The sequence below is a fragment of the Bombus terrestris genome, chromosome 17, assembly GCF_910591885.1.
Source record: "Bombus terrestris chromosome 17, iyBomTerr1.2, whole genome shotgun sequence".
In the NCBI taxonomy this organism is placed as follows: Eukaryota; Metazoa; Arthropoda; class Insecta; order Hymenoptera; family Apidae; genus Bombus; species Bombus terrestris.
In genome coordinates this window covers 8,249,535-8,276,439 of record NC_063285.1, presented here as the reverse complement: position 1 = coordinate 8,276,439, position 26,905 = coordinate 8,249,535, and the positions used below count along the sequence as shown (strand labels likewise).

Genomic DNA, 26,905 nt, shown 5'->3' with positions numbered 1-26,905 from the left:
CGTTCTTTATCTACAATTTCTATATCTTCGTGCAAACCTGATCAATGTTCATATATTAGGTTGTCCCAAAATTTTCTTTCGTTTTATAAGGAAATAATAGATTCATAATATTTAGTGTTTTATGTTATTTTATTGAATTATGTATTTTGCAGCAATAAAACAAAATACATCATACATAATACAATAAAATAATATAAAACAAAAGATGTTGTGCATCTATCATTTCCTCATAAAACTTTTGGGACAATCTAATAGATAATTTCACATACATTTGGAAAGTAGGCCTGCACTATCCTAAAACAGTTACATTTCAATACTTTCTTTACACTTTATATGCTCTGTATTTCGTTATCCATTACCTTACTTTACCTTAGCTTTCTACGTATTTCTTGTCTCCTAATGTTCGAGGTTTCGCCTCGTCTGAATCCCTTTGCTTATGTTTGACGACTAGGTTTTCATGAAACACCGTTGCTTTATCGTTTTGTCACGCTGATATTTATCTTGTTCGATAAATTGAAATTCATACACAGGCTGGTCTAAAAATCAGCATTTCTCACGCACATATTTTCATATCTTTCTTTTCCATTAATCCTTTTTGCAGGACAGAGAAGGGTAGCTACTGATGACGCGGAAAATGTATTTTCTCAGTGAACGTCCATTGCACCTACGTTTAGCAGGTTTATTAAGATCCTGAAAGTAGATATCACGACAAATGTTACGCAACGTAACGCGACATCGTAGCAAACTAGTACGTATGTATGCAGCAAATACGAGATTTTTGCAATGTGGAAGAGGCGATTGTTGACAAACCCGTTGCACAACCAGGAAAGAAAGTCTTGTATTATGCGAACGAATAATCTTCCCATAATTTGGTCATTTCTGATAAACTCGGTTGTGTGCAGAAAATAATTATTACAACAAATACAGTACAACCCGGTATAACTTCAGGACACACGCTGATTGATTCTTGTCAGAAAATTAATTTTCTGATTTTTTTTTTATTTATTAGAATATTTACAATCAATTCTCGTTGAGAATTTTCAGTAACTTCATTTGGCGTGATACAATGACATGGATTATAATAGTTTTATATTGTTGGTTCTAGTAGAATCTAAGGATTTAATCTAGAGGGTATTTTAGTCTGCGGATCTGGTCCGTAATTTTCTGATTGACGACTCTTCTACGCGTCTTTGATGCGCCTTCTTCTTGTAACAACAGGTGGTAACCAACCAAATGGCTGCGAGATGTTCGATCGTTTTGCAAGGTCGTGTTATTCCTCCAGGTCAGATAATCTCAGCCACTTGTATCGTCACAATATGGTTACAGCATACTCTTCGAAGATATCAGGCTTATGCCACGTCCCTCGCTATTGGGTGTGAAATAAACTAAAAATCTTAAACTGCTCATGTCCCCTTCGTAGATCCTAAAGTTGCAGATCAAAAGATATTTACAGAGTTTAATTTAAATATTTTACAAAATACGAAATATTGAAGAAATTACGAACATATTTATAAAATTTACAAACCTTGCCGAAGAGCACCCTACGTGGTTCATTAAATTGTTAATAACGTGTTAATATCCCCACACCTTCTTCAATCTTAAGATTACGCTTCGATAGCAAAACCTGATATAAATGTGAGACTGTTATTAATTCGATAATACTTAAAGTGTAATAATAATTTACGAGCGTATCATTGAATCGCATTTATCCATACGTGTAATATTACGTCGTTGTCATTAATCATCATTTGTTTTTCATTATTAGTGAAGAGAAGGATTAGGAATGAACTTACATCACTTTCAAAAGAAATGTTTACGCAATTTCATTTATTAATGAAATTTCAATCGATTAGAACAGACAAGATTGGAATTGTAAATTGTTTACAAATAAGAAGGTATACATAAATTCGTGCTTCCTCAAATTTTTCCAAAAAAGAACCTATACCAATTCTATTAGTGAAAGGCATCCTTATTAATATTGCTATAGTTGTTAATATTGTTTTTATCATTATAGTTTATTATATATTATTTTTTTATTATATAACAATATAGTTGTTAATATTGCTATAGTGGTTCATATTGTTTTATTATTATAGTTTGTTATATATTATTTTTTTATTATATATTAATGTAGTTGTTAATATTGATACAGTTGACGAGAAAATAATCAAAACGATGGTAAATTATAGAAGCAAAATAAAAGCTCATAGCATCCCATTGATTAATAATTTATATAACCAGCACATCCAGAGAACACTTCAAAGAGATCATCCGGTAGATCTGATAGGAAGATAGAATTTGTCTGTAGACGTTTTCCCAATGGAGAAATCGTCTACGTGATATTCAATTCAATACTAAACGTAAGAATTGATTTAATGTCCACGTAGACAAATTGCAAAGAATTTTGGCGTTGAAAAGAGGAAGAAATTGGAACGATCACAATACAATTTTTCCAGTAATACATATGTAGAAACAACCAAATATTTGAATTAATTTCTTGTTCATTGTTGCCGGAACATCAATATTCTTCATCATTATGCAATCATCAGAAAAATCGCATTCCGTTGGTGTCTTATGCTTGCTGTTGCAATCACATTTACTTATTACCTGGTTATTGGGAATATTATCGGTTACTTTCACGGATTGTAAGCAGGTCTCGTTCCTCGCGTAACTAAGCATTTAGAAGGAGACATAATTTATCATTAAATTTGCACAACTGAATGGTATCAAATAAAGAAGAACTTTCATTTTGCGTTGCTGCGCAATAAACAGTATTGTAACATCAGTTCCTAACCAGGTAGCTGTTCTTTACGAGTGTACTCGACATGGATAAATGGTACAATATTTTGTGTTATGATGAGCACTGTTAGTAATAAAATTAAAAAATAAAACAGTCGTTTCGTTACAGTTTAATTTTATATTATTACAGTCACACATGCTCTGTCTTTGATCAGTATACTCGTCATCGCTTACTCTTTGAGTCAAATTTTAGGTACGCACTCTTCAAAGTTTTCAAAATGCTCCCAACAGCTAAGCAGTCAATCGTTAAACTTTTATCGTGATCTTATAGTTCGGCTTGAATTCTTTGAATTTTATTGAAATCAAATGTTACGTTCTCCAACATTTTTTTACAATCTAATTTTGACATTGCCAGGCAAGACCATGGACAATGTAGATTAATACTGTCCGCTAGTTCTCTGCTTGAAATTATACTATAATTAAATTATATACTATATTATATACTATAATTAAATTACATGTATATATATATATTAGGTCATCCCATAAGTTCGTTCCGTTTTTCGAGCGGTTATATATGTTAAGATTGTTTACATACCTTTCAGTTTCATGAAAAAATGTAATCCCCCACTCGTTGTACAACTTCTTCCCATTTTTCAAGTGCATTGGTCCCTTATCGCTGTATGTTTATAAATCGACATATAAAATGTATACACAAAAGTAGGCACGAACTTATGGAACCTAATATATCTTCTTTGTTTACATATATTACGTTTAGTATTTATATATATTATATATTTAGTTTATGTGTGTATATATATACATTATATACATTTATACATTATATATACATTATATACATTTATATTTATGTTATGTTTATATTATTCTTTTCTTATACTCACTTGTAAATCATGCTTCTACGACCTTACTGGAGCAGCAGGAAATACCTATAATTATAATTATATATCATATATATTATTGTATCATTATAATATTTAATATTATTATTATTATCATATTGTATGCTATGATATATAATGTAATATATAATATATTATACACAATAATATAATGTAATATAATATAATATACATTATATATCATATTTTACTAATATAATATTAATATAATATTAATAAATTATTTCATAATATAATAGGATATAATACATATTATAATATAATATACATCATATATAACATATATATGTAATATGTATTATATTATAATATAATACGCCTAATATTAGATACAGGTCGCTATATGCCCCAAATACAATTCCACGATGTGAAAACGTGACGAAACGTTGACCGCGTTGGAGATAATCTGTCTTGGATACGTGACTGTCGCATAATCGGTTGTAAAACGATTCGTGCGTGGGCAGACGTGAATCGCAGTTTATCGTAAGATGTTAGGTAATCGTATGGAAAGACAGCTTTCTTGATGACAAGTTCGAAATCGCTTTCTGGAAGATATTTGACCGTGATGCTTTGTACGATACGCAATTTACTCTTTTCCAAATACGATAGGAATTTCTCAAGACTGGAATTTAGGAATTTCAGACAGTCGATGAAACGAAATTTCACGCATTCTTTTCTCCTACCACGCGCGACTGTAACGTGTTTCACGAAAGAAATGTGCGTCTCTTTAGTGAGCGCTAACAGTTACCTTACCCTCGAACGTGTTGGCGAGCTTCTTAATGACGAAACATACGTCGTAAATGGACAAATTGTGGAATACTATGAGTATGACGATCGGAGTTCCATAATCTGAATTACAATTTCTCTTTTTCTTCTTTTTATGAACGCCTTATGGAATTTATACAATTTACACCTGCAAATAGCATACATTACTAATCGTACATCGTTTCGAGAATTTCTTAACCTTATTATTATCATTATTATATATATTATTATTTGCTAACCTTACCAGCCCCGGAATCAACATTGAATTAAAAATCATACATCCATTGTTATTTCTTTTGATCATCTAACTTTATGTGATTTCTTCTATCATCCGACTAATCAATTTCTCTATTTTTGTCAACATCAGGCTTACGTGATGCGTCATGAGAAAAATTAATCTTTTACATTTTTCTTCTACCATTTCTACTGGCTTTCTTCCATTTAACGAGACAGATATATATCGAAATTCATTTCCTTCGAAGCTTTCTAGTCTCGAAGGTTGCTATATATGTGGTACATTTTATTATATTAGATTATATTTTATCATATCAGATTCGACGCAATCGGAATGCCTGTAAACCTAGAAAATAATATAAAAATTATTATATAAGAATTATTAAGACGATCAAAAGGAATAATAACGAATATACAATTTTTAAATAAACTTTGAAACCAGTTATTTCACCAGGCCTGCTAAGCTTAGTGTTAATATTCCAGCTGTTGGATCACACGATTTATTGCACGAATTACTACTAATTATTACACGTGTGATTACACGAATGACGTGTATGCCATCATGTCAAATGTAAATGTAAAATGTAAAATGTAAAACGACAATGATCGCGAACATTTGCATCGTATGTTTACAACAGTTTTTCACGCTCGTGGCACCAGATGGCGCGATTGAAGTTTGTCCATTGGGAGTTTTTCTCTCTCTCTCCCTCTCTGCCCGCTCCTTTACGAGCATAACTTGCTCGCAGAAGGAACGGACAGCCTCGCAAAAAAAAAAAATCTGGTAAGTGCCGTCGAAAGGCACTCCTTTCATAATGCAAAAAGTTTTTTTTTTTTTTTTAACGTGGAGGAAATCTTCATAGACACCTTCTTCATCACCCTGCGTGTGGGGCGGGGGACACAAGGCGGTAGAAGAAGATAGTGCCGGATTCTTACCGGCTAAAACCTCCAACTGTGTGAAGAATGACAGCAGTCGATATGTTCTATCCTTCTCAAATATATCCACCAGGGCAAGGATTCAAACTCGCTACGCGCCGTCTTCAGTTCGGAACCTCAACGAGCGTTTTTTTTTTTTTATCTTTGTTTATTTATTCCAGGTTTTTTACATATTTTTTTACATCATTTTTTTTCCAGAATAAACGCTGGATTCTAATTGTAGGGTGGTACAGGCAAGAGTACCGATACGCGACGGTACGACGTAGCCATGCATTATTACATTCTTTTCTCTTTTTTTTTTTTTTTTGAGATTATTAATGTTAAATAAAATAAAATTAAGCCGCTGTTGCGCTGTGCTTATGTACGATATTTTAATTTATGTCCTGAAAGCCTGGACGCAAAAACAGGACAGTTCGCTAGCCTATTAGGAGGGGCAGGGAGGGGATGGACTGGGAGGGGTGGGGAGGGGTGTTCTGTGGGATTAGTATAATATTTGTTTATCTATTTACATATTTACATATTTACATATTTACACTTTTATTCGGTGAGCGTTGCCGTTCTGTGGCTCTTTATCTTGTTGTTTTTTGTTGTGGATTCCGTATCCACCAATATTTTTTTGTGTTTTTTCTGTGTTTGTCTTCTGTATCCTTTTGGGGGAGGGCCATGTTGTATCTCCACCTAGTGTCTGCCGTGCGGCCATCTAGGTTTTCCTCGTATTGAATAGATTTCATTCCTATTTTCCTTTGCATATGATAAATTATGGGTATGTACCTCAACGAGCGTAGCTGGTTGTCCCACGATAACAAGGGCATCTGAGCAAAGGCAACTAGGACGGATGCGTCGACTGAAAAGAAGCGGCAAACTGTTGGCTGTTGCATCTATGTTATTACACTTGTATGGTTCCTTGGATATAGTCAAAATCATGGGATACATGTACCCACATGATATATGTGACGTGTCCATCATCATAATTTGCAGTAAATAGGACAAAAAAAAATACGAGACATAGATGCTACTTTAAATATATCGTATATTGTATTGTAAAAGCAGTTGAAATATGTAATATAAAGGCGATTAAAAAAAAAAAAAAAAATTAGAATTGTGTGAGCAATTGTAATAAGCCAAGATATTAAATATCAAAATGAAAAAGTTTCTGTATGAAAAATGATGGTAAATCGGTGAATTATGCGATAAAATACAGAAAGGAGTCGAGTTAAGATGATAAGTCACAAAGTTAGGGGCAAATGTTATGAACACCGAAATAGGCTTAAAGATGTGAGAATTCCATAACATATGGCAATAGCAACTGCGTCCACTTAGAGCATCACCGATATTTCTAGAATTCAGGGAAAATATTGTTTATGAAAGTTACCGAGAATTGTGGTAATCGTAGAATTCCAGTAATAAGTTCTTTTCTTGGCGGTGAGCGTATGGAATACTTCTTGCTCAATTAATTTTTTTAAATGGCATTTATACATTTTTATTTTCAGTAGTAATAGGTTTATATCATGTTATCGGCCTAAGTACAAAATCGTTTGATTTGCAAATGACTAAATAATTAAAAGTCGTAATTATAACGATGATGCAGTCTACAGAGTGTTCCGTTTAAGTGAGTACGCTGGAATATCTGACGAGAAATCGAAATTATAAAAAAAAAAAAAAAATGTTCTTACAAAAATCGTATGTGAAACAAATGTTATAAGTAAGAAAAATTTGTTAATTCTTCTATGTATCTTATTCTTTAATGTGGCCACCATCGTTTAGAAATACACATTTTTGTATTATTAATAATTGAATTAAACGTTCCATGAATTACAATTACAAATTCAATTACGTCGTGCCCAATCACGTTGCATTTCGTAATTTAGATCTCTCGGTTAATTAAATTGCAATGTAATTCGTGATCGTAATCGAAATATAATTACAAAATGCAAGGCAATTGAAATACGATTACAAAGTACAATCTCATTAAAATATAATTAGAAAATACGATGCAATTGAAATATAATTACGTAATGCAATGCAATTGAAATAAAATTACGAAATACACAGCAACGAGAGGAGGAAAAGACCAAAGTTTTTTTAAAGGTTTCAAACAGAAAAAAAATTACTATTAATGATGAATATGGCATTATTCATAAATATAAAAAATCGCCTCAGTTTTTCAGAGATTCAAACTGTAATTCGGTTACATTGTATTTTAATTACCCTCGTGATTCCAGTAATTAGAGATTCAATGAATTGATAAGTTTGAATTATTTAATTCAGTAACATTTGTAATTGGAGCGCAGTTTCTGATGTTTATAAGAAATGTCTTCCAGCATTTTCCAACGTTGCGTAAAAAGTTAAATGGTAGATAATGAAAATTAAAATCGATCATTAATCGATTTATCCATCTAACAGAATAATCTTTCATATTTAACGTTCACTCCAGCATCAGCATTTTTACCATGCGAGGAGCAACGGTGTATGGCACGCGAAGGTGTCAGACTCAGCTAACCGACATTTACTGACTGTCGTGACTCCAATTTATGACTCATTCCACGAAATACCATTGAATAGTAAGTCGTTGAATTTGTCTCAAAAGTCAGGGTAACATCAACGAAAAGATATAGTGCCATTTAAAAACAGCGACTACGTCAACCACAAAAATATCTTTTCAAATTAATACTTTTACCGTCACAAAATAATTTCTGTAAGAATATTTTCTTTATAACTTCGATCTCTCGTGATACGTTTCACCGGAAGATGTTCCACTTCAACGGAACACCCTGTATATACATGTTTACCAAATTAACAAATTTAACAAATTTTGGTATTTTCCAAAATTTATTAAATGATACTTAAATGATATTTAATAGTTACTATAATAGTATATCCTAGCAATATAGTTTGTTTTTTAAACAAAGAATATATTTCAGGTATAACAGAATACGAAACGAAAGCGCCCCAGTAGAATTTCAGTTAGTGGAAGACGAAGTTGAAAATATCGACAACTTGATTAATTACGGCCAAGAAAATTATGATTGGAATTCGGAAGGTATAGAATTGATAATATCCCCAAAGTTGTACATCTCTTTTAAATTAAATTATACTTGCTCTTTAACAATTTCATACACCTTTAGGTATCATAATGATAATTATTAATATAATACTTTTATTATATTAATTTTTATTATATTGAATTTTATTATATTATTTTAATAATTATATTAAAATATAATTATTGTTATTTTGTATCGCTTCATGTGTTATTCACAGTTTGCTTTATATGTACTTTGTTTGCTTAAATCATTGGATCTGCTATTACCATTTACCTTTTATCATCAAAATTGATTTCTATCGATAACAAAAGTTACAGCAAAATTTCGTAGAAGTGCCACTAATCGTCCCTTGTCTACCTAAAATATTATATATATATATATATATATATATATATATATATATATATATGTCGGAGATGCAGAGACATCGAGCCTTTCTTTTGGAAGATTTCTCAATACTTGGGCTCGGGGTGACATAACTGGTCGCCGAACGTAGCCACGGTCACGGGATGAACGAAATGTTTTACAAAGGAGGTTCCAGTGTTAAGGGATACGCTGTATAAACAATCAAGTCTTGATCAGGAGCAATGCTGGTTTATGTGGAACTGCCTAGTTACGGCGCTTGGGAATTTGTTGATATTCCCGATCGATATGTATTTGATATATGTAACTGTATCTGTCTTTTATTTTGCAATCTCCTTGGAGAGTTTACTGTCATCGTCTTGGAGGAGTCTTAGAGAAACCCTGTGCCAGAGTGAACGTGTCAGTGTGCTATCAAAAAAATATATTAAAACGTACAGAAAGTTTCCCGTTGACCGTGGATTCGTTACAGAACCCAAGAATATTATTTAAAGCATTTGTTTACTTATTATTTGATATCTTAGTTAACCGATAAACTAACTTTGTAAAGAAATATAATTTTATGTAAATACAACCTTTATTGAACATCATGATGGCAAATGCTAACGAAGAATCGTCTCGCGCTCGAAATCCAAACGACAATTCGACATCAGAAGTGGGATACGTGCTGAAGCAAAACGATATAAGATTTCTGATTTCTTCCGAAACAAATGTCATTACTGTGGTAACTACGGTCATAAAGTAGTGGATTGTCAGAGAAGAATAAAATTTGGAAAGCAGAAAAACATACAGAACTCGGAGGAAAGGCGATCAGCTACATCATCAAAAGTGGCATGCTTTAAGTGTCGCGAGGAGGGACATATTGCGCCTTATTGTCCGCTATTGCGGAAGGGGAAAAATAACAGTAGTACACCAAAGGGTAGCAATGATTATAATAATGAGCGTCGGGTCGACTTCTGTGTTACGGAAACTTCAATGGGTAGATTAACTCATCTGGGTGAGTCGTTTCCATTTTATTTTGATTCTGGAGCAGAGTGTTCGCTGATTAAAGAATCTGTGGCTTTGAAATTTTCCGGTAAAAGAGAGTAATCAAACAAAATTAGATCCTAAGTACAGGGATCCATTTATAATAGCAGAGATTTTGGAAGGAGATAGATATATTTTAAAAACGATGGATGGCAGACGGTCGTATAAGTACAGTCATGATAAGTTAAGGAAAATGCCAGATGGTTGTATTCCTGCTGAATTGGATGTGTGTAATGATGATATTGGCAACGACAGTGACGATTGAGGTACAGTGATTGAGAAGGAATGTTTTGATCATAACATTTCACACACGCCCAATGTGGTGTTGTGAAGTAATTTGGTGTTTCACACACGCCCAATGTGGTGTTGTGAAGTAATTTGGTGTTTCACACACGCCCAATGTGGTGTTGTGAAGTAATTTGGTGTTTCACACACGCCCAGTGTGGTGTTGTGAAGTAATTTGGTGTTTCACACACGCCCAATGTGGTGTTGTGAAGTAATTTGATGTTTCACACACGCCCAATGTGGTGTTGTGAAGTAATTTGGTGTTTCACACACGCCCAGTGTGGTGTTGTGATATAATTTGGTATATTCATGTATAAGAGTAGTACTGTGATGTGTTCTGGTGAGAGGTTCAGAAGTCTAATGACTGGAGGATCACAGGATGCAACTAAATAACAGTTTTGGAGAAAGACATTGTAATATGACAGATTGTTGTTTATGTTTGTTAACAAATATTTAGTAAGAATCTTTGTTGTTGTGGTGGACCCTTGGCTTATTAGAATGTTTTGTTAAATTGTAAAAGATGTTAAATTGAGTCTAATGTTAAGAAAACCGAATATTTTAGATGCACCCGAGGACGGGTGATTGTCAGGATGGCCGTGTCGGAGATGCAGAGACATCGAGCCTTTCTTTTGGAAGATTTCTCAATACTTGGGCTCGGGGTGACATAACTGGTCGCCGAACGTAGCCACGGTCACGGGATGAACGAAATGTTTTACAAAGGAGGTTCCAGTGTTAAGGGATACGCTGTATAAACAATCAAGTCTTGATCAGGAGCAATGCTGGTTTATGTGGAACTGCCTAGTTACGGCGCTTGGGAATTTGTTGATATTCCCGATCGATATGTATTTGATATATGTAACTGTATCTGTCTTTTATTTTGCAATCTCCTTGGAGAGTTTACTGTCATCGTCTTGGAGGAGTCTTAGAGAAACCCTGTGCCAGAGTGAACGTGTCAGTGTGCTATCAAAAAAATATATTAAAACGTACAGAAAGTTTCCCGTTGACCGTGGATTCGTTACAGAACCCAAGAATATTATTTAAAGCATTTGTTTACTTATTATTTGATATCTTAGTTAACCGATAAACTAACTTTGTAAAGAAATATAATTTTATGTAAATACAACCTTTATTGAACATCATGATGGCAAATGCTAACGAAGAATCGTCTCGCGCTCGAAATCCAAACGACAATTCGACATATATATATATATATATATATATATGTAATAACGTAAATCCTTAGGTTATATCAGACGATCGATTCTGAAAAATCGAGTTTAATTTTAATTTAATTAAATTAAATACAATAACAGTTGATAACAAATTTACTACAAATTTTATCTGAAGAATCGAGAATCGATTTTCTAAGTCTTAAATTACCATCCTTCTCAAATGATCTATTCTATTCAGCAAATGACTGCCGGTAAAATAAAGCAAAAGTAAAAATGTCGATTGGTGGGTAGTTTGAATTCTATAGAATTTACATATATATATATAAATTGTCTAATAAAGTTATAAAACGCGTTGGGTCTTGTAAAAGCATATTAATTTATAGGAAATATTCCATACAAATGTTTACCCATCTGGCAAGTAACTACAGAAGGTAACTGTTAGTTGCTTGAAATATTCATAGAATCGATGGAGGTTAAGATTGTATTATTACGTGGTAATGTAGTAATATTAGGTTGCGCTAAAAGTTTCTTTCGTTTTATAAGGAAATAATAGATGCACAATATTTTTTGTTTTATATTATTTTATTGGATTGTGTATGATCCACTTTGTCTGTTACTACAAAATGGAAAAAAACTTTTGAGACAATCTAATCTAATATCTCGAATGTATACAAAACATGCCTGTACGAGTTTCACTGTGATTACATGCTACCGAGTTCTGTCGAAAGTTGTATGATTATGTATACGGATACGTATACATAACTATATATATGATGTACGATAATTTATCGTCGATATAGACGATAATTTCATTTACGAGCTGACGTGCGATAATTCAAGCAATAATTCAATAAAATAATAGAAATAGGACAAAATGGATCATATATAACATTCAATAGAATAATATAAAGCAAAAAATGTTGTGCATTTATTATTTGCTTATAAAACGAACGAAACTTTTGGGTAACCTAATAGTATGTCTGTATATCCAGAGTATTCCGCAAAAACGTTGTTAGTCGATTAGAGGCTGGTTACACGTGCAAAAATAAGTCGATAATGCAGGATAATATTTTTTTGTCCGGAGCTTCATTTTCGAGGAAATCGAGTTTGATTGCTGTTAAATAGTTTTGGATGTGACTAATTATAAAATAAACTTGATTAGGTCCGAGTATAGATACAATTGGTGAGAAGTTATTCAACGTGTGAAAATAAGTAAAAATATACCCTGAATAAAATTTCTTTGTTTAAAGTTTCATTCTCAAGAAAATAGAGTTTGAGCATGTTAAGAATTGCTCTAGCGCAGGCGTATGATAAATCGTCAGATAAATATGATAAATCTTTTTCTCGAGAACGGAACGTGTTGTGAGAAAAATTTATTATACAATTCCTACTTAATTCCACATATAGAATAACAACTTCCTGTCGATTATTCGCTTCTGTCCAATCCGGCATTAGTTCAGTTCAAATACAGTTGACAAATTTTCAAACACATTTTTCTTGAAATGAAAGGCTCGGACAAAAAGATTTTATTCTATATCGACTGACTATATTCTGATCAACTAGGTTATCAGCGACACCTTGTATGTACATTATTATTCATGCATTTCAGTCAATAAATATATTTCTATCAATAAGAAAAGTGACATAAGATTTTTTGGAATTTTTGTAATTTATCCAATTCGTGTATAGCACGGATGTATCCGAAAGAACCCGAAAATGTTGGGTCAAGTCGATAATTTATCTCAGGAGCGACTCGGGTTTCCGGGAATTATAAAATTATAAAGGTTAGAACATGAGCGAAAAGTGATACTAGAGTGAATATAATATTTAGAAATGTATGAGATCCCAAAAATGTCAGGAAGCCGATGCTTGTGTCACGTAAAATAAAAAAGGGGTAGCTCAGACGAAGAGAAAAATAAAATGTAGAAAAATACAAAAGAGAATTTATTTCTTGAACTGACTGTAATTTGGTTCTGAGCTCCAGCCGTGACTTTCCAAGACTGAAGCTCTTACAATTTGACTTTTTTTTTTTAACTTTGTTTATTGATTCCAGGATTTTTACATATTTGTTTTTACATGGTTTTTTTCCAGAATAAACGCTGAATTCTAATTGTAGGGTTTTTTTTACGCCTATTATTGTAAGTTAAATTTAAGCCGCTGTTGCGCCGAGCTTATGTGCGATGTTTTAATTTATGTCCTGAAAGCCTGGACGCAAAAACAGGACAGTTCGCTAGCCTATTAGGGGGGTGGGGGGTGGGAGGGGATGGACTGGGAGGGGAGGGGTGTTCTGTGGGATTAGTATAATATTTGTATATCTATTTACATATTTACATATTTACACTTAATTCGGTGAGCGTTGCCGTTCTGTGGTTTACAATTTGACTTTCGGTGGGATCTGTTCCTCTTTTCCTTTGTCATACCTCAATATCCCCACTACGTTCTTCACCCCTCCTTCTATAACATTCGGTAGAAGGGCTGTTGGGATATCGATGACTCATTAGGCGCTTCATATCTATCACATATTTCATTATTATTTTTGCTTAATATTTTAGATTATGTAATTTTATAATTCTCGAAAAACCCGAAATTTACCAGAATTCTAACAATCTCGAATTACTAGATACTTTAGGGAGCCCAACCCGATTCCGAGCAAAATTCTTGATTCGATCCGACCCGACCCAACCCAATCCGATCCAATTCGATCCGATCCAATTCGATCCGACCCGACCCGAACCGACCCGACCCGACCCGAACCGACCCGACCCGACTCGATCCAATATTTTCGAGTTCTCACACATCTCTAATAATATTTTAAATATTATATATGACACGTATTTCGTTATTATCGTTGCTTCATATCCTAGACTGTACAATTTTATATTTTTGGAGAACCTGAAATTCTCGGGAGTCCCGACAATCTCCAATTACCAGATACTTTTGAGACTCGTCCCCCGACCTGTCCCGAGTATCGAGTTCCCGACATTTTCGGGTTCTCATACATCTCTAACGTATACTTAAACTTTAATTAAGAAATACGCGAATGTGATTATCGAATTTTTCAACTTATCAAACAAATATATTTTAGAGGTTCCGGAATACATCGATAATTTATTAAGAATTACTTGGAAATTACATGCCAGAGTGTTTCGCGCGCAAAAGAACTTGAATAATATTATGGATGAAATGTATACTTGGGCAATGATGCCAGTTATTTATCGTAAGGATGCGAGAGATGAAAATTTATTGTCAGTCGCTGACAAAGACGACAGATTTTCGGAAAGATTTGCGGAGATCGAAGCAACAGCTGAAGAACTGGAACAAGTATTAAAAGAAAATTATAAACTGTTTTTCGACTTGCTCCCAGATCATGTCTACAATAAAGAAGAGCTTGAATTATTAGACGGTAACCGTTCAATGATTTTTGTATTTTACTATGAAAACTGATTAACAAAACGTTTTATTAACTTCTTGAAAGCGTTATTTATTCAATGCAATTATTTGTAGCCCACACTGAAGAAGAAGAGGAAGTAGAAACGGAAAAAGCAGAAGAAGGAAACGGTGCTGAAGCTGCAAAGTAAAATTAGGAAACTTGAATATCATCATTTTTGTTTCTTATTCAGTACATGTGATCATTTCTTATTTTCAGTAATCAATTTTTCTTGAATAAATTAATGAACAGTTATAGAAATTAAAATACAATAATAAAAAGGGCGGACGACCGGCAATTTAGATATAAGATAATTCTTTTGTTTCAATGATTGCTTGAAATTTATAATCGACAGTATTAAGAAGGAGTATTGCCTTATAATTTTGTGTTAATATTTCATTAGGCCGGATGAGGAAGTAACTGAAGAAGCGGAAGTACCGGAAGAACAAGAGCAAATAGAAGAAGAAGAAGAGGTTGATGAAGAAACGTTAGCAATGAGACGCGAGAAATGGCAGCCTTATCTACTCTATGTCGACAATTTAATTTCCAAAGGTCTTATTCAGGCTGTCTCCACAAGGTTATTAATAATAATTGCGATGCTCGACTAAAATTTATTTTATTTTAAATTAATACTCATTATTAGTTACTACTTAGAAAAGCTAAGTGAATATTTAAAATATTATTATTTATAACAGTATTTTATGGATACTTGGTTTCAACATTTTGCTTATACAATATTTCTTGTCGGGTAAGAAATATTATTCCAACAAGGAGTGATTCTACATGAAAAAATAAGTCGGAAATATGAAATAAAATTTGTGCAGCTAGGTAGGTTCGTTTTATTTGAGAAACCTTGACAGACGTCTATACAGGTCGCAATTTAACTTTGAAATATCACGGAAAATGGAAACTTGTCGAAACAAATATTTTACACAAAAGTTGTAAAGTTCGCAGGAAGACATTTGCTGTCGGGTCAAGCTCGTTCGGTTTACATTTTATTTTTTTTAATGACGTACGTAATTAGGTTACGAGAACCTCCATGTTTTATGACACGTTCCGGTTGTATGGCAAAAATCAAATATCTTTCGTTCTTATCAATTTTTCGATCTGAGCTTCTGTTTCACGAATATTTGATTTACAGATTAATTTTCGCACGGCGAGTCGTCTAGCGAAAGCCGTATAGTGGATACAGTGTCCATTCGGACCAAACAAAGAAATTGTTTCTATAGTTTCGATAGTACAAACCGAATGGGGGTGTCCTCCTCCAAAGTCGAAGATATAGAATAACAATTTTTGATATTATTCTGTTATAAAATTGCAGCATATCAGGAAACGTGACCTCTTAATTTTAAGACATGTGTTCATTTATTTGTGCGTGTATGGGAGAATGATATAATGTATAGTAATAGTCGTGTAATACCAAAATATTTTTTCTTCTCGGTGTTTAAAGTAGATTATTAGAAATAGATTATTTAAAAAGAGTATAAAAGATTGGAAAAATAAAAAAAGCCAACACCACACGGAGTTCCCAAGCGGTCACCCATCTAAGTACTATCCGTGCCCAGCGCTGCTTGACTTTCGTGATCGGACGAGAACGAGTGCTTTTTTTTAAATATTTGTTTATTAATTTCAGGTTTCTTACATATTTTTTTTTTTACATGATTTTTTTCCAGAATAAACGCTGAATTCTGATTGTAGGGTGGTACAGGCAAAAGTACCGACACGCGTCGGTACTACATAGACATGGATTATTACATTTTTTTTTTTTTTTTTTCGTGGAGGAAATCTTCATAGACACCTTTACTACCCATGTGACGTGGTGGGCAGAAAGGTAGTGCCGGATTCTTACCGGCTAAAACCTCCACGGGCGGGAACGGTAACCAGTGCGCGAATTGTCCTCGGACCCCTGAGTGCTTAATAACATCAAGCACCCATCAAAACTAAGGTGCACTCCCAGAAGATACACCTACAACATAAGGCAAGGTCGGGGCTGGCCAGTTGCCTGTTGCATATTTATATCTAAGAAACTCGCTTTTGTACTTATTTCAGTTTTATCATAGATGCCGAGGATTCGAACTCGCCCACACCACGCGTCGCTATGAGTTCTGGGCTTTAACGAGCGTAGCTGGCCGTCCCGCCGACATGAACGAGTGCACTCAACGTAGTTTGTCCGTTGGCTGAAATAGCTTTTTTTATTACTGAATTTTAATGTCCAAAAAATATATAAAAATATAATACTATTTGTTATATAAATATAATATGAATGTACGCGAAGAACAATGGTATTTGTATAGGTTCATCCAGATGTGTAAAATATTACACAGCTTTTTAAAAATATGGGTTATAGGGTCCCATCATGTAGGTACGCGTGTACTTGAAAAATAAGATAAACAAATATTATACTAATCCCACAGAACACCCCTCCCCTCCCCTCCCATCCCCTCCCTAATAGGCTAGCGAACTGTCCTGTTTTTGCGTCCAGGCTTTCAGGACATAAATTAAAATATCGTACATAAGCACAGCGCGACAGCGGCTTAAATTTAAGTTACAATAATAATCTTAAAAAAAAGAAAAAAAAATGTAATAATGCATGGCTACGTCGTACCGTCGCGTACCGGTAATTTTGCCTGTACCACCCTACAATTAAAATTCAGCGTTTATTCTGGAAAAAAAATCATGTAAAAAGAAATATGTAAAAAACCTGGAATTAATAAACAAAGATAAAAAAAAAAGTACTTGAAAAATAACGAGAGTCAGGCGGACGAAATTTTATAATTGATTTTCTCGAAAACGGAGCCTTGTATCAAAAATTGCTACTCTACGTTTTTGACTTACTTTTGCATGAGGAATCACCCTCTTTTGGCTTGTATCACAATTTTCAGTACACCCTGTATAATATATATATATATAACGCTAGAGCGACTGATTCATTCGTTAACGCCCAGCCCAAACCGCTATATCTAAAATCATGAAATTTCAACAGTATATTTCTTCTATGACTCTAAAAGGGTAAAAAGGGTAACATTTTTGTTACGTCGGCCGACTCTCTGCCTAAATCACATTCTTACTGCGTACCCTCAATAGTCTTAAAGACCTACCATAAATCTTGGCATTTTCATAGTTAAGGTCCTTCAGATCAAACAAGCATCTTTTATTTCAAGTGTTCTTTACATTTATTCTTTACTACGGGAAGACACGGAAAAGTTAGTTTTGCTCACGTACGATGCTTCCCACTAGCAACTTTGTATCGAGGACGGCTAAGACCCTTCCTAGTCCACCAACCTTCTTATTATCCAATCAGAAGCAATGTCTACTGCCCTTACTTTCCTAACCAAAATTGTCATCAACAAATCCGATGGTCCCGTGTGCTGGACACACCCATCACTAGCTTTCCTTCGGAACTTCACTTATTCTTCATCGTTAGAATAGTCAACACATCTTTACCGGGTTTCTACCCTTAGATCAATCGCATACTTAACTTATACATACGCATCAGAGTAATTAGCTTCTATATAGAGTTGTTGGAATAAACTGTAATTTATACGTGTTAGTTCAGTGTAAACTCAATTGAACCACCCCCTATTATCCTAACAGAAATATGGGGGTTGATCAGTTCGTGGCGTCGATTACCTAATCGTAATCATGCTATTCAATAGACTAGATAACATTCTCAAAAATTTCAAAATTAATAACATTTATTGCCTGCATGAACATTTTGTTTCATTATTTGGTCTTCTTTACGTTATGCAATAAACGTAAACATAAGTAGTAGATATATTAGTTTATAACGACATACAATAGTACTCGTATCAGACAAATATTTAAAGTCAGTTCTCTGAAAAAGGAAATTTTAGACGAATTCGATATTGTTCTCAACATATTATATACTATTTAATTATTTAATTAATGCTATTATGTACTATTTAATTTCTACCAATAATGAACTAAATTAAAAATTGCCAAGTATTATAAAAAATAAATATTATTATGAATTAACAGAATTATAGAACGCAGAATATTTTGCGTTTGGATAACAGCTTTAATTTTACGTGTTTCTACATTTTTAAATTCAGATTGCCACCATGAAAAACATTATTCCCATTTTATTACCTAATAATTTAGATATTGAAAAATAAACGATTTATAGCATTTAATATTCGTCTAAATGTGGCTACTTTTTTTTTAATTTTTGCAACATTAAAACAACACTTTATGCAACATTTGATAAGAATTAAACAATCATTTATTATTATTTTCGCAGTATTTGTTACATTCTCGACGAAACTGATCCCGAAGGCGAAATATTTCCTTCGTTTGAGATTCAGATGTGTTTGGAGGTGAGTATTTCTGCAGATGTGACTATGTCGAACTATTTGAAAACGCTCGATTTTTTTAACTATATATCTTTACCTTTTAAGTGAAAAAAAAATTAAAAAGGCATGAAATCTAGACACGACCTTAATATGTTACTAACATAAATTAAGTATCACTTTCATATACGTCTAATCAACGTACAACTAATAAATATTAAAAACTTTTACAATACTAAATTATATGTTAGAATTTTCTATTTTTATAAATACGTAAAATTCTTATTGTTAAATGTAGCACGTGCATGTACCTAATGCAACAATTCTTCAACCATTGCCTCTGCTGGTTTATATGTTGATAGAACCCTAGTATTGTTTTCCGGCCGCCAGTGGAATTAGATGATCCGGAAGGTTTCTACGCTTTATTCGAGTCACTACTACTTGAAATGATGAAAATGGGTATCCTCATACCACGCGTCGATCCTGAGTTGCATGAAGGTCGAGAAAATTACGCGGTATATTATTTATTACTGATATTTCTAACTAGTGTAGTGTCGCGGAAATTTAGCTATACATTTTTTCTGATACTATTTATAATTTGCAATTTATTTACAATAAATTAGTTATACAGATATCAATGAGACAGAAAACGATGATTGTTTAATATGGAACTAAATGTAACAATCTTATTCTAATTCGACCACCCTCGTAACCGAACAACGCCAACAACTCAATCTTCCAGCTACGCTAGTAAATCACGCAACTCGACAACACTAACAACTCTACTCTCAACAACGCTAACACCTCTCGCAACTCGACAACGCTAACAACTCTTCACTTCGACTCCTTGAATAACTCTGACCTCTCGACTCACTCCCCTTCTCCATCAACCGTCCAACGCTTCTCGACCAACAACTTTTTCAAGATTCAAACCGTCCTGTTAACGCTCCGCAAGAATTAGGTGACTTTAGTCACATAGGCTTTTTCCCCTATGTAAACTAACGACCGAAAGACAGACGACATTGTTTTGATTGGTTTCTAACCAGGCTTTTTCCTCACGATACTACACTAGTGTAGTATCTAAATGGGTCTTAGAGGAAAGGACAAGTAATGATGTTTTGATTTAATTAATAATATTCGAAGCAACGAAATGATTACAATGCTGTCGTACGTCTTATTTTCATACGCGGTTTTCGACTTCCCGATTCACACTCTCCGGCTTCTACACTCGCTCGCTCTCGCTTCTCAATTCACACTCTGCACACCTTTTGCATCTGTCCTCTCCGGCATCTCAACTAACACTGCCTTTAACATCTCTTTGTCTTTTCCCGCCCTATCGCGCACGTGTCCCGAAAACGCCCGTGGCCAGGGTCACGCAGGCCCTTTCCACGAAACTATCCACTTAAAAAGAAGACCGACGACACATTGATGTACCCGACGATGCCGCGGCTCTCGCGACATTGTTTATGGTTCGGCCGATATCTTAGGCCTTTTGTCCACGATACTACACTAGTATATTGAGAGACCGCTGTTTTTACAATTTTCAATAGAACAATTTTTGATAAAACATTAATAATCGACTAATTTTTCCTTCCATACAAACTATTAATCGTATTTTCATCGTCGAAGCTCGATGTTGCTGAAGAGGAGGGTATCGTGTTTATGTTGGAAGAAACCTGCAATCGAGCAAAACTGGCCTTAATAGAAGTGAAAGGACATGTACATGTAATTATTTGGACTTGTGTCATTTCATCAAAATTATTGTATTTCTTATTTCTCTTATTTCAACTATTGAAATGCAATTTATTCATTTAAGAAGCCAGACCGGATGAGCATATTTTAATTGTTTTATGTCTTATAATTTCTGAGATATCACTGTGATCTTGAGTTTTTGTAAGTTTTTGAATCAAAGACGAGCTACTCTTGACGAATTCTCGTTTCGTTTTGGCTTTCAAGGTCAACCGAAGGCCAGCTTATTCTAGTTCTTTGAATTGGTCTTTCTAGCTGCTACAATGGAGTATACAAAAATATGAGGTAATCGTTGAAAGAACTTAATGTCAACTTGATATATCAGAAAACATAAAGCATCAAAAAATCAAAATATATTCATCTAATCGGTCTCCACAAGTAGAATAAATTTCATTTCAAATAGTTCTTGCTAAAGTCAATAAATAACGAGCCATTCTAAGTGATAGTTTTCATTGATACACCCTGTATATTCTGACATAACCTCAAATAATTAACGACAAGGAATTACTGGCTCAAATTATTATCCACAGGTATACGAAATCTACTCGTGGCTGTGGACAGATGATAAACAGGAATATTTATCCTATTTTTTGAGATTTTCTCAATACGTAAGTACCGAGCAAAGGGAAATGATCGAACATCATCCAGAGTTTATCCCAGATAATCTGAAAGAGAAGAAACCAGATTTAGCGGACTTCAAGCGGGAAATAGATTATTTTATGTCTCTGTACAACCAGTGTGATCAACTGCAAAATGAGCAAATCTTTTGTCGGTGGTTGAAACTTGACATAAAACCTTTCAAGCAGACGCTCTTGAACATAATTTGCAAATGGGCTAACGTGTTGAAGGAGTATCTGGTCAACCGAATTACCACACAGTAATTAATTTTTTTAAATTTCTATTAAATTTAACCTTCATTTGATACTGCAAGGTTTTTACGGTTAAAATTCTTCTGATCGATACTTTTCGAGGTTCTATGTTGTTTCGAGAAAGTATGTTGATATTTTATTAGAATTATTATTGAGAATTTATATTATATTTATGAGCATTTATAGAATTATAGAATTAATCTAGCAAGATACAGATTTGAAAGTACAGACAAAAAAGTGAGTACAGCGTCTTTTAAAAGTTTCATAGATGCTCTTGGGTATTTATTGATTGATCCGAAAGACTCAACTGGATTAACAATAATATTGAGATAATTCCAGATTCTAGTGATATGACGATAAATGGGGTTGACAAAATCTGAAATATTAAAAAATTCTACACGGTAGATGGGCGTGTAGGGAAAATGACGTATTCCTTCATTGAAATTAATTAATCGAAGTATGGAGGATCAGTCTACTAAGTTATTTATAATTTTGAAAAGAAATAAAATGTCAACTAACTTTCTCTAGTCCTCGCGTGTTAAAATGTCGAGTCTATAGAGTACTTAGCGTTGTAGTTTTGACCAAAATTGTAAATGAGAAAGTGATAGGGATCGCGATACAAAATGTTGGAATCTGTGGTGTGATCTTTCAATAAGTTGAAGACATTTTCTGAAGAGAAGCCTAAAGAAAATGATACATAACGTAGGAATTTTTGTTGTGATTTTTCTATAAGCTATGCATATCGACTGAAGAGAAGTCTAAGGAACATCATATACAACGTAGGAATTTTTGTTATAATCTTTCAGTAAGTTGAAGATAATTTCAGCAAATATGCTGAAGAGAAGCCTAAGGAACGTGATACAAAACGTAGAAATCTATGTTGTTATCTTTCAATAAGCTGAAGATATTTGCTGAAGAGAAGCCTATGGAACATGATACAAAACGAAGAAATTTTTGTTATAATCCATCAATAAGCTGAAGATATTTGCTGAAGAAAAGCCTAAGGAACGTGATACAAAACGTAGAAATCTATATTGTTATCTTTCAATAAGCTGAAGATATTTGCTGAAGAGAAGCCTATGGAACATGATACAAAACGTAGGAATTTTTGTTAGAATCTTGCAGTAAGCTCTGCATATTGGCTGAAGAGAAGCCTATGGAACGTGATACAAAACGTGGGAATTTTTGTTAGAATCTTTCAGTAAGCTCTGCATATTGGCTGAAGAGAAACCTATGGAACGTAATACAAAACGTAGAAATCTATGTTGTTATCTTTCAATAAGCTGAAGAAATTTACTGAAGAGAAGCCTATGGAACATGATACAAAACGTGGGAATTTTTGTTAGAATCTTTCAGTAAGCTCTGCATATTGGCTGAAGAGAAACCTATGGAACATGATATAAAACGTAGAAATCTATGTTGTTATCTTTCAATAAGCTGAAGATATTTGCTGAAAAGAAGCCTATGGAACATGATACAAAACGTAGAAATCTATGTTGTTATCTTTCAATAAGCTGAAGATATTTGCTGAAGAGAAGCCTATGGAACATGATACAAAACGTAGGAATTTTTGTTAGAATCTTTCAGTAAGCTCTGCATATTGGCTGAAGAGAAGCCTATAAAACATGATATAAAACGTAGAAATCTATGTTGTTATCTTTCAATAAGCTGAAGATATTTGCTGAAGAGAAGCCTATGGAACATGATACAAAACGTAGGAATTTTTGTTAGAATCTTTCAGTAAGCTCTGCATATTGGCTGAAGAGAAACCTATGGAACATAATACAAAACGTAGAAATCTATGTTGTTATCTTTCAATAAGCTGAAGAAATTTGCTGAAGAGAAGCCTATGGATCATGATATAAAACGTAGAAATCTATGTTGTGATCTTTCGATGAGCTGAAGATATTTGCTGAAGAGAAGCCTATGGAACATGATACAAAACGTAGGAATTTTTGTTAGAATCTTTCAGTAAGCTCTGCATATTGGCTGAAGAGAAGCCTATGGAACGTGATACAAAACGTGGGAATTTTTGTTAGAATCTTCCAATAAGCTGAAGATATTTGCTGAAGAGAAGCCTATGGAACGTGATACAAAATGTAGAAATCTGCAATGTGATCTTTCAATAAGCTGAAGATATTTACTGAAGAGAAGCCTATGGAACATGATACAAAACGAAGAAATTTTTGTTATAATCCGTCAATAAGCTGAAGATATTTGCTGAAGAGAAGCCTAAAGAACATGATACAAAACATAGGAACCCATGTTGTAATCTTCCATTAATAACATTATCATGCAGCAATCAAATTCTTCTCGTTTAAAATTACAATTTTAAACATCAATTAAAACTATTGCAATCGAAGTTGTTGTAATCGATACTTTCCCATACTGTTCGGGAAAAGAATTGCGACATTTTATTAGATTTACGATTGTTTACTAGGAAACTAACGAAACACTGGTATTCTACGTATATTTAATGACTCGTGACATTAATGCAAATAGTTTTGGTCAGGAGTATCAATACTGAACACTTCTGACGAAATTTAAACATGTTTTCTCCAATACCGTATAATTTAATCCACGCCTAATGAGAAATATCTATTTTGAGCCATTTTGATACCACTAACATTCCGACTACGATTTTCCAGAAATTATTTGCGGTTTCAGTTGAATGCATAAGCAAGTGAAACATAAATCTGAATGGCATATTTGCATTCGTGACACGAATAAACTGCACAAGTTTTATATACGAAAGATTATTTTGGCCAGCTCGAAAGTTATTATGCCATACTATTATTTTTACATTAAAGAATCATTAAGCTATCGTCTAAATATAAAATTGCGCCGTATAGTATGCAAATCTCGTTTAAGCAGTATTGTCATTAGTAAAAAAAATATAGTCGTACAGAATAGAGCATAATATTTATATTGAACAAATAATGATTAATATTTAAACGAAATAAGAAGAATTATCCATTAGAATATTCTATTTTATTTTTGGAATTAAACTAACTGATCTGACAGCAAAAATTGCATCCACTGAAGAACCATATCAGCTTCCCATATGCAGCGCGTTAATTCACATTGTAAAATATATCGAAAAAATATGCGAACATAACTAAGACGTGTTACGGGAAAATTGCAATATAAATTCACTCTACAAATTAATCCCTAGTTTCTCTAAAGTTTCATAAAGAACAAACCGTAATAACTAACATGGAACACTGCAAATATAACTCACATAATGAAGGAAAAGAGCATAGTGTCGACGACAAGCTTAAGAATATACTCGCATCGATGCCTTTCCAACGAAAAATTATCAACTTCTGTAAAGAAATTAAGATATTAGACAGAATTTGATAAGCCAGCGAATATAAAAATAATCGCTAATGATCTTGACTGTCGATGCAACTTTAAATAAAATCAATAATATTGACAATAATTTATTTATTTTCTTTATTTAATTTTATATAATTTATTTATTTATTATAATTTTATTTATTATTTATTATTTATTAATTTATTATAAATTTATAATTTATTATATATTATTTATTAATTATTATTTATTTTATATAATTTATTTATTTATTTTCTTCTCTATTCCCCACTTCATTTGTTTGAGAATATTAGCATATCGGTATAATGTTAAGAAGAATGTTCCTTTAACAGCTCACTCCCATTGGACGTTCCGAATGCAATTAAATATTATTGAGACATCCGAGTAATCTATAAAAGGGTATAATTAAATAGTAATAATAGTATAATTAAAATAGTATAATTATAATAGTATAATAGTATAATAGTAATAGTATAATAGTATAATAGTAATATAATAGTATAATTAAAATAGTATAATTTACTTATTCTTAAATATAATTTATTTTCTTCTCTATTCCCCACTTCATTCGTTTGAGAATATTAGCATATCGGTATAATGTCAAGAAGAATGTTCCTTTAACAGCTCACTCCCATTGGACGTTCCGAATGCAATAAAATATTATTGAGACATCCGAGTAATCTATAAAAGGGAGTTCTATGAATGCGAATCACATGTTGACCTCTAACTGCAAATAGAGCCGATTTCTCTGAAACCACAATCCTAACGTTCGCTGTTGGCACTAATCCTGTATATTTGTGCAACTGAATAGTAAACTGAGTATTTGGCTCGGAATCACTATTCCGGGAAACTATCAAAGTACCTACTGCGCGCGCAACCAATGTAAACAATTCAAGTGAAACTGATCATTTATCTATTACTGGAATAACACGTTGACTTGATATAATTTTAGGCTCACCTATTGTCCTTTCATTTGATGCTTAATGTATTGCTCCATTGAACAACTTTTAACGTAATAATAACATTTACATGTACTATTGAAAATTCTCTAATTCTTGTACAGACAGTTATAGAATGTATCGGAAACTTGTCATCGACATTCGCTCTTTAAACGAACAACGTTGCCATATTGGAGTTAGGTTGGGGTTAGGTTGCAGAAGCGTATTTAACTTCCGCGCGCAATTATGAATTTTTATCTTTCTTATTCGTTCAATTTTATACGATATGATAGGTAAACACTGTTTATATTGCATCTATAATAATTAGTATCATGATGTTTATATTGTTTTATATAATATTGTTTTACTGTTTATATTGCATCTATAGTAATTAGTATCATGATATATAGTAATGATGTATTGGGTTGCCCGGGAAGTTCGTTTCGATTTTTTTGGAATTTGCTCTACATGAAAGATCATACCGGAAAGTTCTTCGCCCAAAAACCTAAGAGGTTATGGAACGATGGAATATTCAAGTTGCCTGAAAGACGGAGAAAGCTTGTGGAACAAAATGACACCTATATAATTCAGTAAATGTAAATGGAATCGAAATGTGAATCGGAACGAACTTTCCGGGCTACCCAATATGATAATTCTATATTATACAGATTCTCTATGTACATTTATAGATCTATAGATCTTTAGATCTAAATGTTCTATATATATAGAATTACTATAGACACATAACCTTTTTTTTTTCATTCGATATAAAATGTCGGAAAACAAAAAAT

The 26,905-nt window shown here is 33.2% G+C and overlaps 2 long non-coding RNA genes across 5 annotated transcripts; both read right to left on the bottom strand.

Annotated features, from left to right (window-relative positions):
* Positions 1-226: 226 nt before the first annotated feature.
* Positions 227-5,331, bottom strand: LOC105666671. 4 transcript variants are annotated; one of them, XR_007227191.1, is made up of 6 exons: positions 5,078-5,331; positions 4,667-5,007; positions 4,411-4,575; positions 3,645-3,689; positions 1,526-1,624; positions 227-1,423 (listed from the first exon to the last, which is right to left on the bottom strand). It is a non-coding gene; the product is annotated as an uncharacterized LOC105666671 (long non-coding RNA). The 4 variants fall into 4 exon arrangements; XR_002308600.2 differs by having other exon boundaries at positions 229-1,423; positions 4,416-4,575; positions 5,078-5,330; XR_002308598.2 differs by lacking the exons at positions 227-1,423; positions 1,526-1,624 and adding an exon at positions 1,631-3,212 and having other exon boundaries at positions 4,416-4,575; positions 5,078-5,330.
* A 20,095-nt stretch (positions 5,332-25,426) lies between these two features.
* On the bottom strand, positions 25,427-26,411 carry LOC110120034. The gene is made up of 3 exons (XR_002308601.2): positions 26,135-26,411; positions 25,700-25,857; positions 25,427-25,565 (listed from the first exon to the last, which is right to left on the bottom strand). It is a non-coding gene; the product is annotated as an uncharacterized LOC110120034 (long non-coding RNA).
* Between the last annotated feature and the right edge of the window lie 494 nt (positions 26,412-26,905).